The sequence below is a fragment of the Muntiacus reevesi genome, chromosome 3 (genome assembly GCF_963930625.1).
Source record: "Muntiacus reevesi chromosome 3, mMunRee1.1, whole genome shotgun sequence".
Classification (NCBI taxonomy): Eukaryota; Metazoa; Chordata; class Mammalia; order Artiodactyla; family Cervidae; genus Muntiacus; species Muntiacus reevesi.
In genome coordinates, this window is record NC_089251.1 from 8,693,293 (window position 1) to 8,710,173 (window position 16,881).

A 16,881-nucleotide genomic window follows, 5' to 3' on the forward strand; every position below is an offset into this window, starting at 1 on the left:
TCGGTGAACACGGAAGGCATCTCGGGGCATGACGGGAAACCCCAAAACCATAAAGGAAAAGACAAGAGGTAGGACTAAAGAAAATTCCATGGTTTTTGCCCTCTGACAAACAAAGCAAAATAAAACGTGACCAAGATTGAAAAACAAACACTAAATGAGAGAAAAATTTAGGATTGACATTCATGATGTGCCAAGAACTCTTTCAAATTATGAAGAAAGATATAAACACTGTTACAGAAAACTTGGTGACTCACACAAACACAGAAGAAGACTCAAAAATGGCCAGTAAACAAGAAAAGAGGCCAACCTCAGTAATCACCAGAGAGGTACATTAAATCAAGCATAGACCATCACAGGGTGCCTGGCGGACTGGCAAAAACGAAAAAAGGTCAATCTTCACGTTGACAAGGGAATAGAGAAGAAATACATACTCTCTATACTCTGGATGGAAGTATAAACTGATTCAATATTTTTAAAGAGCAATCTGGCAATGTATACATCAAAATTTGAAACGCACTTAAACCTTTGGACTCACCAATGTCTCTTCGTGATAACCAAGCAATGGTGCCATACGAGAGCCTTTTCTGGCACAGCTGTTGTGTGGAGAGACTGATGTTTACTGAAGTTTACTGAGTGCTGGGAACTGGACTTGTGTCCACTTATGTGACCTCACAGCAGCCTGTGAAGGAGGGACTATTGTTCTCACTCCACAGTAGGGAAGAAAGAGGGGCTTTTGGCCAGAATGCTGGTAAAAATGCACCCGCAGGATTGCAACCAGAAGGTTCTGGTTGTCAGGCTCTAAGGAAAGAGTTCTCAACTCCCTTCTCCCAAAGCCCCAGTCAGTGGTGGGAGTCACAGTGGAATCTGGACACTACCAAGGGTCCTCAACTTTGGTCCATCCCATGCCCACCCCGGATACCTGGACTGGAGCGTGTGGCATGCAAGGACAGAAGGCGGAGGAAGACAGGGCCCAATCTAACCGGTCACTGGTCTCTGTACAAACCCAGAGCAGCGAGCTCGGGGTGGGAGGATGAGGGGTAGCCACTTTTTTTTCTAAACTGGTTGGGAAGCAAACAAAAGCAGGGCATGACATCACCATTCTCCAAGCCCCACTCACCCCAATACCCAAAACTGTTGTTGTTCAGTTGCTAAGTCATGTCCAACTGTCTGCAACCCCACAGACTGCAGCACACCAGGCCTCCCTGTCCCTCACCATCTCCCGGAGTTCACCCAAGTTCCTGTCCATTGAATCAGTGATGTCATCCGACCATCTCACCAAGCCCCACCCACCCCGATACCTAAAACTGAGTCTTGGTCAAATCATACCCCAGCCATGTGGAAGGAGAGGAAGGAATAAGCGCATCAGAGACTAGGAAATCCACTCTCCCTGGGGTAAAATGGCGGAAGGGGAGCAGTTTACCAAACCAACAGCATCAAAGAAGAGAACAGGGAGAGGAAAGGGAGGTACTCAAGGCACAGCTCCTGGCGCCCAGGGAGTCGCTCCCCGGCCAGCACGCAGCCCGTCAGCACTCGGCCCGACCAAGCCTCACCCCTCCTCCTCCCCCATCCTGCCCAGGGACTTCTCATGGGACAGTCACGGGGTCCTCCTGCTACTAAGGTCTCCATGATGAGCGCATCCACAGACAGACCCACGAGGAAGTCAGTGGAACCCTGGTGGAGGGAGGGCACCCACCTGCTGGACTCCCGCAGGGAACATGGCGGGAAGACAGAGAGTGACGCTGAGCGGCACCCCTCCCCTGAACCAAGCGGATCTGAGCCAAGACTGAAAAGAGACACCTTTGAACTACTGCAAACATGGGGCGGGAATCCACAACGTTCAAAATCCACAGGTGCTTTGTGGGAACTCAAGGGTTCCCTGATCTCCCAGGGGCACCTCATCCGTTGTATACGGTCTGGGAAAGACTCTCGGTTACAGTAAGGGAAAGCTAGAGAGTTGGATTAAACAGAAAAGGGAACAATTTTTAAGTGTAACAAAATGTTAAACAGCCACTCTTTCTGCCTCAGTTTTACCTGAGGCTTGAAAGGCTAACGACAAAATAATAGCTGCCAAAGGTTCCCACATTCTGCAGCAAGGTGCAGGACGATCCCTGCGAGGGGTGGTTCTGCAGCATCAGCTGACTGCCCACCTGTGGCCTGTGGAGGCTCAGAAAGTGCATTCCAAGGAGTAGGGGTGGGTGAGGGGGAGGGGATGAGTCGTCCCCATGCTATGCTCCCTGCGACCACAGGGAGGGTGCGTGCTCGCCACCCCCCTCAACTCAAGTCTAGTGAGAGGAGCTTCCAGGGACCATTCCAGGAGTCTGGCATGGGTGAGCGTCAGCACTACCATCTGACTCACGTCTCAAGTCCGCAGGCCGGGGCGGGAAGCAGTGAGAAGTGGTACTGCACTGCGAGCCAATGGCAAGACCAAAGTGGGGGGCTCCTAGGAACTAGGGCGCTGCCTGCATGGAGGGCTGGGGGCAGTGCAGGAGGCCCAAGGGCCAAGGAAGGGCACTGCCCTCATGAAGGGAGCTGAGTCAGAGGTGCCCAGAATGGAAATTCTGAAGCAGCAGCAGCAAACAGGGAGAAAGGATAGCAAAGCGAGGAAAAGAGAGGCATGCGAGCTGGCAATGGGCACATGCGTGGGGCGCCAGCTCTGGTTCCAACCTCACGGGCCACATCAGATGGGCCCTTGCCTCTCCCTCGTCTGTCACGCCTGTTCCCACCCCGAGGGCCACAAAGCTCAGTGGCCCAGGGCGGAGGTGGGCTCTGTTGGATTGTGCGTGTACCTCCCCCACCCCAGAGCCTCTGCCCGGCCAGGCTGTGGGAGTCCAGGCTTATGAGCCCTACCCTGGGCGGTCTGCAGGGACGTGACTGTTAACAGCAGAGAGACTTCGGGGCCTGCTGAGTTCCCTGGGTTGACTGGGAAAACAGCTAATCCACAGAGCAGGCTGGAAAGGACACTGGGGAAAAATAAAGTCGGTTTCTTCTTACACCTGATTGAGTCCAGCTCCTTTAATAAGCTGGTTACATAAGGACACGAGGTATCTCCCGGAGTCCATGAGCAGGGACGCAGCTGGGCCTCATGAGGGCCAGGAACCAGAAACTGCCTGGAAGGCCTTCAAGAGGGCAGGCGGCCGCCTCTCGGCCTCTCTCCCTTCCCTTCCCCTTCCTCTTGCCTTCAGGGTCTCTGTTTCTCGTTGAGAGAGGATCTGCTTTTCCCAGCACAGAATTTCTGAGCTCACGTGTCCTTCTCGTCTGAGTGCCAGCAAAGACCTGAAGGCCCTCTCCTCCCCAGCTAGCTCCCAGCCAGGGGACCCGACTGGCCCATTCCAGCTGGTCGTCCACCTCACTTCTGTGAACTGGGCTCCAAGCAGAGCTGGGCGGAAGGCACCAGGCTGGGCTGGTGCTCAAGGCGGTGGAAGGAGTAGGGGAAGTTCCCAGGGTCCCACGGGAGGAGAGGTCAAAGCTGGCGCTGTACCCGAGAGGGTGTCCAGGCGATACTCCAGCTGTGGTTGGAGACCGCACTTCGCCAGCTAGATGGATTCTGTCCATTACTCGTTACATCGTGTCCCGTTCCCAGCTCCTCCCCTGCAGACACTTGCCCTCCCAGGCTCAGCTGTGTCACTAAACATGACACACAGCTGTGCCCAGATGGGGCTCTTCCTGCCCTTCCTGGATACGCGGGGTTTCTCAACAGCCTGCATGGATACAGGATGCCACGAGTCCCCTGCTGCTGGGCTCCAGGCAGTATTTCCTCTAGATAACGCTCATGACCCCCAAAATCTGTGGGTGGGTGCTTTCCATGTGCCAGGCACCATGTGCGTCTCTCTAAACCTTCACAACCACCCTGTGAGGTGGGCTCTACAATTAGCCCCTCTTCAACATAACAGAAATCGAGGCTCATGGGCCCTAGGTGACTGGCCTGAGAACATGTAGCCTGGGACACTCAGGGTTTGTGCTTGAGTTTGTATGACTCTTGAGCTCCTGCTTCTGGGAGGATTAGGTCTCGGTCCCCAAAGATGAAATGAAACCACTAAAGCTCCTCCTTCACTCCATCATCGTGTCCTGTATGTCTGGGAATCACGAGGCATGGAGTCTGCTGCCCACACAAGCAGATGTGTGAGGTGGTCACCCAGCCTGCCTGTGCAGAAGCAGCCGGATGGACGGTAGGGTCCCAGATGTCAGGAAGTCAGGGCTGTTTGCCCAGTTTAGCCCCATGCTGAGGGCACAGAAGAGCAAGGGCAGTGACAGAGGACATCGCTCAGCTTCCTGGGGCTTCCAGTCCTTTGCCAGGACTCACGGGGCTGGCCCTGCCTTTCTCCTTTTCTCTTGTCAGACAATCTACGGACTAAGCCTCGCCCTTTGGCATGGGGAGTGTCCCGCCTGTGGCTGGTCTGGCCGTCACCTCGTGCACCAATTCCATCTCATCCAAGCCTTGGTCTGCACAATCTGGTAACTGGGTCCCCGCTGTGCTGGCTCGTCTCCCATCTTCACAGCTTCAGGACCCGGGCTTGCTTGGCTAGTCTCTCGGATCTCACAGTGAGGCCGGAACCAGCCCCAGTCTGGGAGTCTGCCCCTTGTGGACACATGTCTTGGTATCTACAAGACCTTGTGGACACTCCAGTACTCCTGTCTCTCCTGACCTGGGGCATCCCGGGCCAGCTCACCCACACAAGGGAGTCCAGACACAGATAATCCCTCCCATCTGTGCAGCCTTCCCCAAGTACTTCCACATGCGGCACCTCCCCCGCTTGCCAATGGTCATGATACATCTGTCTCCACGGGCTGGTCAGGGGTGACCCCTTCCCCCTGAGGCAGTACGTGTGCCCCCCTGGAGCTGAGGGACGTCTCACGGGAGGATGATGGCTCCCTGGGCAAGGGTGGATGGGCCACACTGGCCCTGACCTGTAGCAGAACCTCTCCTGAGTGGCTAAGGAGTCCAGAAGGAGTAGCTAGGAGGGAATGGAATTAGAATTGCCTCTGGCGCAGTGTTTAGACACAGGCCCACGCCCCAGTCACTTCAGAGAGCGGGGAGAATTAGAAGAAGCACGCAGCTTCCTTGGAGCTGGGGAAGCCAACCCAGGCCGAGGGGAGAGTGCCGGGCATGGACTTCTGTCAGCGCCTCTCCGCAGGGCAGGGCAGAGCTATGCTGCAGACGCGGGGAGGGGGACTGAGGATGGACAGTCAGGGCGAGAGGCAGGAAGCAGGGACAGCCGGGAGGGAGGCCGGACGGCCAGGCTGCCTAGCCCAGGCCCAGGGAGCACAGCCTGGAAGCAGGAAACAGCTTCTCTGCACAAAGAACTCGTGGGTGGGGAAATGTGTATTAATACTACAGGTCTCCTTCCCCTGTCATTTCATCGTAAGTCACTGGTAGGTAAAGGCCAGCACTGCTGGGAGTGGAGGAGACAGGCAGCCAGGCACAGCTGGTGGGAGTGCAGTGCAGCCCAGGAGTGGTCCTCAACAGCATCACTCGTCATCTTCACCCAGCAATTCTAACTCCGGCTCACAGTGTTTCAGAAATATCCTGACAGGTGAGCAAAGACACAGGCACAGAGGTGTTCTCCACCACAGCATCCGTCCAAGGGGGAAAGTATAAACGACCTAAGGGTTTATCAATTGGGGCCAAACAAATTGACTCATGTCCAGGCCCCAGCCTGACAAACCACCACATGGCCGTGGGTGCCACGGAGCCACGGGGAAGGATGCAGGAGTTGGGTACCTGCTGCCACTGAACAATAGCCACCGCACTTCAAGGGGAACAAAAAGTAAGGTGCAATACAGACTGTTCACCCAAATGTTCCCCGTTTGGTTAAAAAGGGCAAGACTCTTCCCACACCCCCACGTGCCCAGATACTCGTATGTGTGGATTCAAGTGCCCAGAAGGACACACCCACCTGTCAGCACCGGGCGCCTCTGCAAAGCAGAGACTTTCTCGGGTGAATGAGTCTTACGACAAACCATGTGTTCCTTCTGTCATTTTAAGAGTTTGTAAAAGGATCGGTGGGCTTCCCAGGTGGCTCAGTGTTAAAGAATCCACTTGCCAAAGCAGGAGACGCAAGAGATGACAGATTGATCCCTGGGCCAGGAAGATCCCCTGGAGAGAGAAATGGCAACCTACCCCAGTATTCTTGCCTGGGAAGTCCCATGGACAGAGGAGCCTGGCGGGCTACAGTCCAGGGGGGTCGCAAAAGAGTCAGACACGACCTAGCGACTGAACAACAATAACAGATGGAAAGGATCAGTGCGAGCAGAATGGTACCGCTAGGCACAGCCTTCCTGGCTGCACGAAGTGGAGCTCTCTCCCCCACTGCCCCCCAGCACCCCGGCCCTGAACAGGCACTCCTGGGCCACTGTAGACCTGGATGCCTTGCTCTAGGCCTTTCTGAGGATGACTTCCTGGGACCTTTAGGGCCTTGTCAGCTTGTCCTCAGGGACCCTTCTTGCTCACAGAGTGGCTGGAACTCACCACCTCTGCCCTAGAGGATTTCCTCCTCTCAAAAATAACTTCTGAGAGGGACCCAGAACTTCCTGCTTGTCCCAGAGAGCCATCTGACAGTCTTTTTTCTTATCAAGCTTTTTTTTAATGATAAATATTTTACAGCAAATAATTATTGTTTACTCCGTGTAGAAGATTATCTGGGGTTCACTGCATGCAACAATTTTCTCTTCCCAACAACTCCATGAGGTAAATCCTGTGGTTATTGACATTTTAAAGACCATGGAGGGAGGCAGAGGGGAAGCAAGTAACATTTCCAAGATTTCTCAGCTAATTAGTGGTGGAGTCAGGGCCTAAAAGAAAGCGGCTGGCCTGAAGGCCCCTGGCTCTTAACTACTCCAATATACTGTCTCCGAAAAGGAAACAGAAAATAGTACACATTTAAGGACTCTGGGGATCAATGGCTTGTCCTGAATTTATGGGTTCACAGACTCCTCTCCATAAACAGTCAAAGGCAGGTAAGAAGTAATTCCACCCTCTTTGCCCCTGCACTAGCCCCTCGTTGCAGACGTCAGCTCAGCACCCATGGCCCAAGGGTACACACCTCCATCTTTACCACTAGAAGCCCAGACCCCAGAGACTAAAGACCAGAGAGTGGGAGAAAAGGAGTCTTCCTCCCTAAAGCCTGCTTTCCATAGTCTGGAGTTCAGCCTGAGGCATCTGCTCTGTTTGGGAGATCATCAATAGCAATCACGTTCTTTTTCTGGGTCGGCCCTACCTCCACAAGGGAGCAGGTCTCAGCTCTGGACTTCCATCAATAGAGCAAACCCAAAATACATACAGGAATTGCCGGCTTGTTCCACCATCGTGTAGGCTGCCTTGTGGGGTGGCTCGGCATTTCTTGATTCTACAGTTAGAACTTGTCTCTCAGAGAGAAAGAGACTCTTTCTCTCTCTGGCCCTGAGTGCAACCTGCTCCTAATTCAGTCCCGGGGCCTGCTGTGTCTCCTGCGACAAGTCTGTGGGCACCTTGAGGACACTGTTTTGCCCTCTGTTTCTGTAGCACCTCTTACATTCCCATGGTGGGTTCATACAAAATATGTATGCAATAATAGATGAATGAGTATACTTCAGGCAGTTCAAGTCTTTTTTTCTTTTTTAACACTGAGAACCTGACAGTCTTTTGTGTGTTGACTTTTACAGCTGATTTTGGTCCAGTACAGACGGGGCAACAACAGAGCAACAGATGGAAGGTAGTGATAAAGGTGGTGCCGTGCGCTGGTTATCCCTGCTGCGTAACAAGTTACCCCCACAGTTTGCAGCTACAACAATGAACATTTGCCATCTTGCAGTTCTGTGGGTCAGGTGTGTGGCTGTGTCTCAGCTGGGTGTGTCTCCGGCTCAAGGTGTCCTGTGGGACGGCAGTAAAGCTGTCGGCCGGGGCTGCAGTTGCCTCTGGAGGCTCCGCTTGGGCGGGATCTGCTTCTGAACTCACTCATGTGCCTCCTGGCAGGCCTCACACCCTCGCCACCAGCCTCTCCACAGGACTGCCAAATACTCAGCAGCTGGATTCCCCATGGATGTGTGCGCCAAGAGGGAGGAAGAAGAGGGCAACACCCTACAGAGAAACAGTCCTTTAATAACAGAATCCCAGAGAGATGCCCCATTACTTCCGTCATACTCGATTTGCTAGTAGCAAGTCAGTGTGTCCTGCCGTGATCCAGGGGAAGGGGCTACAGAAGGAATCATTGGGGGCCGTCTTAGAAGCTGTCCACCATGTGAAATCTCTCAGATTCTCAGGGCCACTTTCTCTCCAAAAGAGACATCCCAACGGCCCCAGGTGAGTCCTAAGGCTGGAGAAACTCTATAGTCTTTCCTGCATCCCTAACCCTTCATTCCTTTAGGACTGGCTGACCCTGGCAGGGCCCTCCATCTCCCATCTTGAGCCCCCGTACCACACAGGAGGGCCCTGGCGCCATTCCTCTTTTCTGCCCACTCTCTGGTTTCCCCAGAGGGTAAAGGCTGTTAGCAGGAACATTCGGCATCTTCCAAGGTTAGCAGGCACTGGGGTCAGACCAGGGCTGGAGAACTGGTCTCACCATTAGAAAGTGGCACTAGTAAGTGTTAAAACTTTTAGTGAGTTTTTTTCAGCTTGTGCAGCTGTAAAAGAAATTAAAAAAAAAAATAGTGCCTCCCTCGAAGGAAGTTGAGTTGGGAGGATTAAATGAGACAATCTGTGTAAAATGTTTGGTGCAACACCTGTCACGTGGTAAAAAGCATGTATGCTAATAGTCATTATTATTACTGTCAGCTTCTAATTAGAAACTCAAAGACTAAAGGTCAAAGAAGAGCAGTCATCCTGATGACTCTAACTGATTCCTGATAGGAAAACAGACCTTCGCTGGCACAAAAATGGGCTCATGCTCTCACATCTTTCTGGGGATCACACAAAACTGCTTGACCCAGAGAAAACCTGACTGAAAGTCCTTCCTGTGCCCCAGAAGGGACCAGCGTGACAAGGCACTCAGCTCTGGCCTGCAGAGCATGGAAGAAACAAACCTCCCCTCCAGCGTGTTTTCCTCCCACATTGTTTCTCTCCATGGAGACAGAGAAGATAAACAGAGGATGCATAAGTTAAGGTGGGTGGAACCCCAGCCGTGAATAAGAAGTCTTGAGTTAAACTTGGTATCCAGCTGGCATACGACTTCGGTAGGTCATGAGTGAAATGTAGAATTTGCAAATTCTTCATTTGCAAAGTGGGGGTTTTAATAACATCCACTGGCTTTTAAAAACGTTTTAATTTATTTATTTTTGGCTGCACTGGGTCTTCGTTGCTGTGCTCGGGCTCTTCTCTAGTTGTGGCAAGCAGGGGGCTACTCTCTAGCTGCGGTGCGTGGATTTCTCACTGAGGTGGTTTCTCACTGTTGAAAACAGGCTCTAGGTGGGCGGGCTTCAGTCATTGTGATGCATGGGCTTAGTTGCTCCTCCGCATGTGGGATCTTCCTGGATCAGGGACTGAACCCGTGTCTCCTGCATAGGCAGGTGGGTTTTGTTTTTTTTTTTTATCACTGAGCCACCAAGGAAACCGCATCCACTAGCTTTTTGTAAAAACTGAGCAGGACTGTAAAGTCCCAGAAAAATGGTGGATTTTCTGGTAACAAATCCTGAGACTGAAAAAGTAAAGGCAAAATCCTCTCTGGAAGGGAGAGGTTTGAGATCATACGCAGCTGACAACTAGACAAAATAATGGGAAAGGATTCCTTCCCTGCGGATGAGTTGTATCTTTGGGTTACTCTGCTGACTGAGAAGCACATAGATTTCCCCTGCCTTCTGGGCCACTGAGGGGGTGGATGCCTTGATCTGGGGGAAGGAGAGACCTGATCTAAGGCTTTCCGGGCTCAGGAGAGAGGGCGGCACATCAGGGCCTGCAGCTCGTGGCCGTCGGGCAGAGAAGGCAAGGGGCATGGCCCTGGGCTCCAGGAGCAGGCATTCCGGAAAGCAGGCTTTCCTCTGTGGCCCTGACATCCTTTAGCCAACCCTGAGCTCTGCTTCCCCGGTTAAGGAAGGAGGAGCCTGGCTCCACACGGGTCCAGCTGGAGAGACAGGGTAGGAAAGCAGGAGATGACTGGAGGGAGGGATCAGAGGTTTGTGGCCAGGCAGCAGGCTGAGGCTCCAGGAACGACCAGGATGGATCTGTGGAACAAATGAGTATTCCTTGGGGATTCTTGGAAACACATGGGGTGGGGAAACTGAAGGGAAAAAAGGCTGGATTTCCTGCATGTGGAATGGAATTTTTTCAATTGGGCATTAAAGGAAAGGATTGCCCTTAATGCTGACAAGCCTAGAGACAGCTGGATAACACTGTGGTCACCCTGACTTGGGAACCACCCAAGTTTGGTCCTGGGGCAGCGGAGACCCCCACCAAGGGGGAAGCAGAAGCTCTGCCAGCATCCTTCAGCTCAAGCCCTCTTGCCTTTCGGAGGACGATCAAGAGAGCGCATGTCTGTGCCCTTTCATCTCTGCTCGAATGCGCACACATCTTCATCCCCAAATCCCAGGTACAGAGAGATGCCATCAGCCTCATCCTGATGATGCATCTCCATCAGGCAGACATGCTCACCAAAGTCTGTTTTAGGTCTTTCCAAGACTTTGCTCAAAAATGAACTGCTTTCAAAAGGGCTTTCCCTCTCCCACCCCCAGCAATTTCTGAAATGCAGTGATGTGCCACAGGCTTCTGCATGGTCACAGGCCTGGCCTTCCCTCTTACAGCCTGACTTTCTCTAAGCCAGGCATCTGCTGTCAACTAGGAGACCCATGTTCAAGGCAAACCCAAGCCAGCCACGCCCGTACTCTAAACCCTCTTGATCCTCCACTGCTCGTGGGGGTTGGAACCTGAGCCCCCCACTCCCAGTGTCCAGGCCCTAAGAGACCTCACCTCCCTCTCACTCCAGCTGCTTCTCACTACCCTCCCGCCCTGCGCCCCTAGCACTCTCTAATCTCCAGCCAGTTTTTCCAACAAACATTGTTTTTCCCCACATCAGGGCTCTTGCACAAGCTGCTTTCTTTGTCTGGGAGGCACGCATCCCACCTCCTCACCCAGCTTATTCATCTTTTAGGGCTTCTGGTGTCCCAGCCTGGGACGGGCCCCCTTTATTTGCACATCTGCCCTTCCTTCCCTCCACAGTACTCAGCTCATTTGGTTTCTAGTGCGCTACCAGTGATCAAATCTGGGCCGTGAGCTCCACGGGAGCAGAACTGGAGTCCGACACCCATCCTCCAAAGGGCCTGGTGTTTGCTGCCCTTGGGCCCAGAGCGGGAGCCCCTCCCTTGCCACCTGTTCTGGGGGCCTTGGGGCATCGGGATTAAACCCTTCTTTTTGGCCGATAACTACTTCTTTTCCAAAGTCCTTTAGATATCCCTCAGTTTAGGTCTGTTAACTTTATACTCTGAATCTGGAGACAACTTGACTTTATTTTAAACTTCAGAGTCTCTATCTGAAAATAAAGCCTTACTTTAAAAAAATAAAATGGAATGGTTTGCTTGTTTAAAGGAAGAGCTTAGATTCTAGAAATGCACTTCACCTATCAGAAGTCTGGGTAAATTTACCAAGAATCTACATGTTCTCCTTACTATTCAGAGCTGTCAGGATGCCTAGTCTTTTTTTCGTGAGAGAGATCATCATTTTCCACACTGCCTATAGTTACTTTCAGAATCAGGCTCTCACTCTCTTAAAATCCATTACATTCCTAATTTTATTTAGCTATTTCCTGGAGGGAATTATAGGTACTAAAAACCAAACACCCTCTAAGTCAATAAAGCTGCTTAGAAACAAATGCTGTAGCTACTCTTCACAGCTCACAACCTGCTTCTGCTATCATTTTGATCCAAACTGGGTATTTACAAGGAGTTGCTATCAGATAAAATTAAGCTGCAAATAACTGACTCAACTATTTCCCACCACTGTTTTTGCACTCTGAAGTAAATGGGAATAAACTTTTTGGGACAAAGAGAGTCTTATTTTTAAAACGCGGTTAAGTTTTTCCCTCGGTGTTTTTTAAATTATGTTTCACGAGAAACAGTGCACCAAAGTGCAGCCAACTGGCTCTAAAATTTGCATTGAAAGGAGCTGGAACACACACCCACACGGTTAATAACAACTGCTAGCACTACATGAGGAGATCTTTACATGGAGTAAGAGAACCGGGTGGGAATGGTCAGTCCCAGGAAACCATGGGGTGTCGAACCTTCCACAGCGGTTTAAAAGAATCGTTACCAAATTAAAACCCATGCTTGCTATCAGAGGCAAATAACCACTGAAGCAGCGTTCGAGGTCTGAAGCAGGAACTAAACGAACACAGCAGCTGGAAATATCAAGGACTGACCTCAAGTCCCTCCCAGAGAATAACTCCCTCTCCCCACGGGAAAGACCTACAGTGAGGACGTTGCCAGGGGAAAAAGAAATGGTTTCAGACATTTTTTCCTATATTGTACTTTCCAGGAATTATGTAACTTTTCCTCTTTTGATAAACAAATCCATCCCTAGGACAAGTTGGGTTTTCAAGAGGAATCTAGTACTAAAACCACAACCTGCATTTGGGCAGGGTCTCTCCACGGCCACAGAGGGCAGGGAGGCCCTGGCTGCCCTCAGGATGGGGTTTTGTTTCATTCTTTTTAATGAAATCATGCACCCCCACACGCCATCGTAAACCCTCACACAGTGTCCTGAGGACAGAAAGCACGGTGGATCCGCCTCCTGTTCTTTCCATCTGACGCGTATGTGTCAGGAGTCGTTCTGGTGCAAGGATGAGAAGTGCAGCCCAGCTGGCTTAAGAGGGCAGGGAGATCCTCGTGGGGCTGAAGGGACAGGAGCAGGCCTTGGAGCGGGGCTCGCTCAGGGGCCAGCAGGAGGGTCTTCCAGGAGAACAGAGGCCCACACGGAACCTCTCAGGGAGGATCTGCCAGGAAGACAGCTGCAATGAGATGACCAAGGACAAGCAGAGGGGGTCCGTCCAGAAACTCAGTGGCGTTGGACCAGGGCACAGACTACATGTCCACCGGAAGTGCGGACCTGTCCTTCGGCCTAACGTGGTCACTCATGAGGGGCATCTGGCCAGCGGCCTGAACAGGGGACTCATCTGAAGGGGAGGTCTGGAAGCATATGCTGAGTCTGATGAGAAGGGACACAGGTCAGCAAGGGAAGACATTACTGGTCCAGTCTGCCCTTGGCTGAGGCCCAGTGACCGATCCCTCGGAAGCCCAAGACAGCAGTGCTTTGTGGTCCATGAGCAGCATCACAGGGAAGTGCCAAGACAATCTATCCCGCCTGTATCAAGTGTATTAATCCCACTGCATTATTAATCCCACTGTGTCAGTGCCTGACAGAGACCATCCACAAGTCATAAATAGCAGAGGACATACAGGTGACAATCAAAAGGGAGGCTGATGACCTGAGCAGTGGAGGTGGGGAGTCGGGAGAGGGCCGCGTCAGAGCCGAGGGCTGACGGCCAGGCCATCTGGGCCGAGGCCTGGCTCTGCCACGCTCCTGTTATGTGACCCGAGGCAACCTCTCAGCACCTGCTTACTCACTGGGCCATGATGCGCGTTCACCGAGTTGACACATTAAAGCGCCTAGCCAAGTGCCAGGCGCAGAGGAAGCAGAGGATCGACAGCAACTCTAGTGATCATTTTATGAGAGAGAAGCGGCCATCCTTAACCCTGGAACACCTGTGCTGGTTAAACCAGGGGTTGCCCCCAGCCTAATGCCACCAACCCATTTTCTGATCGATCAGCCTCAGGCAAGGTGGGAATGGGCTTGGGAGCTGGGCATGCCCAACCATCTACGTATCTGAGATAGCGATTCACTCTCATGGTCACCCAAATGGAAGCACACTAAGCTTACAGCAAGCTATAAGACGAGAACAAGGCAAGCATAAGAAGGTATAAAAGAAAAAAGAATGATAATTCAATAACACTGTTTAAGTCTAAACACAGGAAAGACTGTTACTCCCCTACTAAAAGGCAAGGCCTCTCATACTGGGCCCAACTACGTATGATTTCTGGAGGAGGGCACGGCAACCCACTCCAGTGTTCTTGCCTGGAGAACCCCATGGGCAGAGGAGCTAGCGTGCTGCAGTCCATGGCGTTGCAAAGAGTCGGACACGACTGAGCGACTAAGCACACACAAATATGATTTTCAAGGATCACACTTAAGACAAAACAACTTAAAATATCAAATTGCAAAATACAGTCAAAGGTTTATAAAATGAATGCAAAAGAAAAATAAATCAAATTTCACAGAATCAACAGCAATGAAATAAAAGCAAATAATAAATGGAATCAAGATCATTTTGCATGGGACCCTTCATAACAAATCTGCAAATCTGTTAAAAACATCTATTCAGTCATTGACGGATATCCACACGGGATTGGCTCCAGGACCTCTGCAGATACCCAAATCCAGGGATGCTCAAGTCCCTTATGTAAAATGCCACAGAATTTGCATACAACCTACGCATACCCTCCCCTGTACTTTAAATCATCTCTGGGTTACTTATAATACTTAATACGATGTAAATGCTATGTAAATAGTTGCCAGCATATGGCAAATTCAAACTCTGCTTTTTGGAACTTTGTGGATTTCTTTTTTCAAATATTTTCAGCCCTGGGTTGGCTGAATCCATGAATTCAGAACCCAGGGATATGGAGAGTCAACTGTATATGAAATAATGTAAGGCAGAAACTATCAGAAAGGCAAAGTGACTCTAACATATATTTCTGTTCTTGATTGACCAGGTTGTCAAAAATGAAAAATCTGAATGTTATAATGTAATTATAAGAGTAACTTGTGAGATTACATCTTCTCCAGCACCCATGAAACATTTATACAAATTGATTTATATTAAATCACAAGACAAATATCAATGTTTTTTTAAAAACGTCAAAAGCACATGGGTCATATATCCAAAAACCAATGTTGAAAAAATTAGAGAGAAGACTGTTCTTAAAACCCAAAGTCCTTCAAAGTAGTGTTATCCACAGTAACGCAAAAGTGAAACAACTCATGTGTCCCTCAAATGATGAACAGATAAATAAAATGTGGTGGGGCTCCCCTGGTGACGCGGTGGTAACAAATCCACCTGCCAATGCAGGAGACACGGGTTCAATCCCTGGTCCGGGAAGATCCCACATGCTGCGGAGCAACTAATCGCATGTGCCATAACTACTGAGCAGGTGCTCTAGAGTCCATGCTCTGCAACAAGAAAAGCTACTGCAATGAGAAGTCCATGTACTGCAACTAGAGAGTAGTCCCCGTTCACTACAACTAGAGAAAAACCTGCGCAGCAACAAAGAACCAGCACAGCCAGAAATAAATAAATAAATTTTTAAAAGAATAAAATGTGGTGCATCCATTCAACGGAAAACTATTTGGCAATAAGAAGGAATGAAATACTGATCATGCTCTAACATGGATGAACCTTGAAAACATAACACTCAGGGAAAGAAGCCAGTCATAAAAGACCACACTTTACAATTCAGTTCATATGAAACGTCCCAAATAAGCAAATCTATGAGGCCAGAAAGTACATTAGCAGTTGTCTGCGGCTGAAGGTAAGCAGGTGGAAGGGAGATGGCTAGAGTAAAAGGAGTGACTACGAACAGGTTCGGGGTTTCTCTTTGGGGTGATAAAGACGTTCTAAAATTGATTTTGCAGATGGTTGCAGAGCTTTGTGAATATTTTAAAACCACTGGTTGTACACTTTAAATGGGTGTTACATGAATTACAACTCAATAAAGCCATTTGAAAAAAACCAAAAACAAAAAACTCAAGCTCTTGGAAATTTAAAACACCACTACCTTAAATAACACTTGCATAAAAGAAAAATTGAAACTATAATTATTGAACACTTTTAAGACTATTGTGAGCATACTATACATTTAAACACATAGGATACAACAAAAGCATCAGTTAGAGGGAAATGTATACCAGTAACTATTTTCCAGTGAAAATGGGAAGAATAATGTATACACAAATAAGCCAATAATTTGTTTACAATACAAAACAACTTAAGGAAAGCAGAAGAAATTAATCATAAAAGACAAAAGAATAAATTCCATATTTCATCAAATTTAGGATGTCATCTATTATAAACTTAGGATGCATCATTATTTTATGTATCATAAGGAACACTGCTACCAATTAACCAGCGTCACAATGCTTTGTTACCACCAAGTGAAAGATGCATCCCAATTTGAGAGGTTTAAAAATGCAGAGAGAAAAGGCACATCCTAGACTGATGGAATATAGTAGATTAGAAAGCAGGAAGACAGTGTGACTGATACACAAATACAGAGTCTAATCCTTAGGAAAAACCAGCAGACATACCTCTGGCAAAGCAAATTTTAAAAAAAGAAAGAGAAAATGAAAATGCAAGCTATTAGGAATGCAAAGCAAAGATAAACCCATATACACAGGAGGTTAAAATGTATAAGCAATTACACAAAATTTTTCAGTCAAAACAAATTAAGTGAGGAAAAACTTTATGCTAATCATTTGAAAACTTGGATCAAATGAACAATCTTCTACTAAAGGTTAATTTTCAAAATTAGTTTTAAAGGAATTAAAAAACCAAATACACAATGCTCAAAGAGGACATTTAAAAGTTGTCAAAAATATACCTCAAAAAACTTGCACTAGATTTCTGAAAATATTAGGGGTCATATCCATAAAATCTTAATTTCCCTTGTTCTTAGTATTATTTTATATCATAAAATTAGCATCACTGTGAAAACCAAGCTATAAGAAGTATTTTTCACCTGTCAAAATGGCAAAGGAAGAAAAGGAATGATAAAGGAAAAAAAGCACAAGAAAACACAAAGCATTTGTGCACATGGGGAAAATAGGCAATTTCTTTGCCCTCTAATGTGAACATAAATTGCTACAACCTC

At 49.2% G+C, this 16,881-nt stretch overlaps 1 protein-coding gene across 7 annotated transcripts in view; it reads right to left on the minus strand.

Annotated features, from left to right (window-relative positions):
- RALGPS1 (Ral GEF with PH domain and SH3 binding motif 1) overlaps positions 1-16,881 on the minus strand; it is a 299,089-nt gene that overhangs the window by 139,755 nt on the left and 142,453 nt on the right. The gene's annotated exons all lie outside the window — the stretch shown is intronic.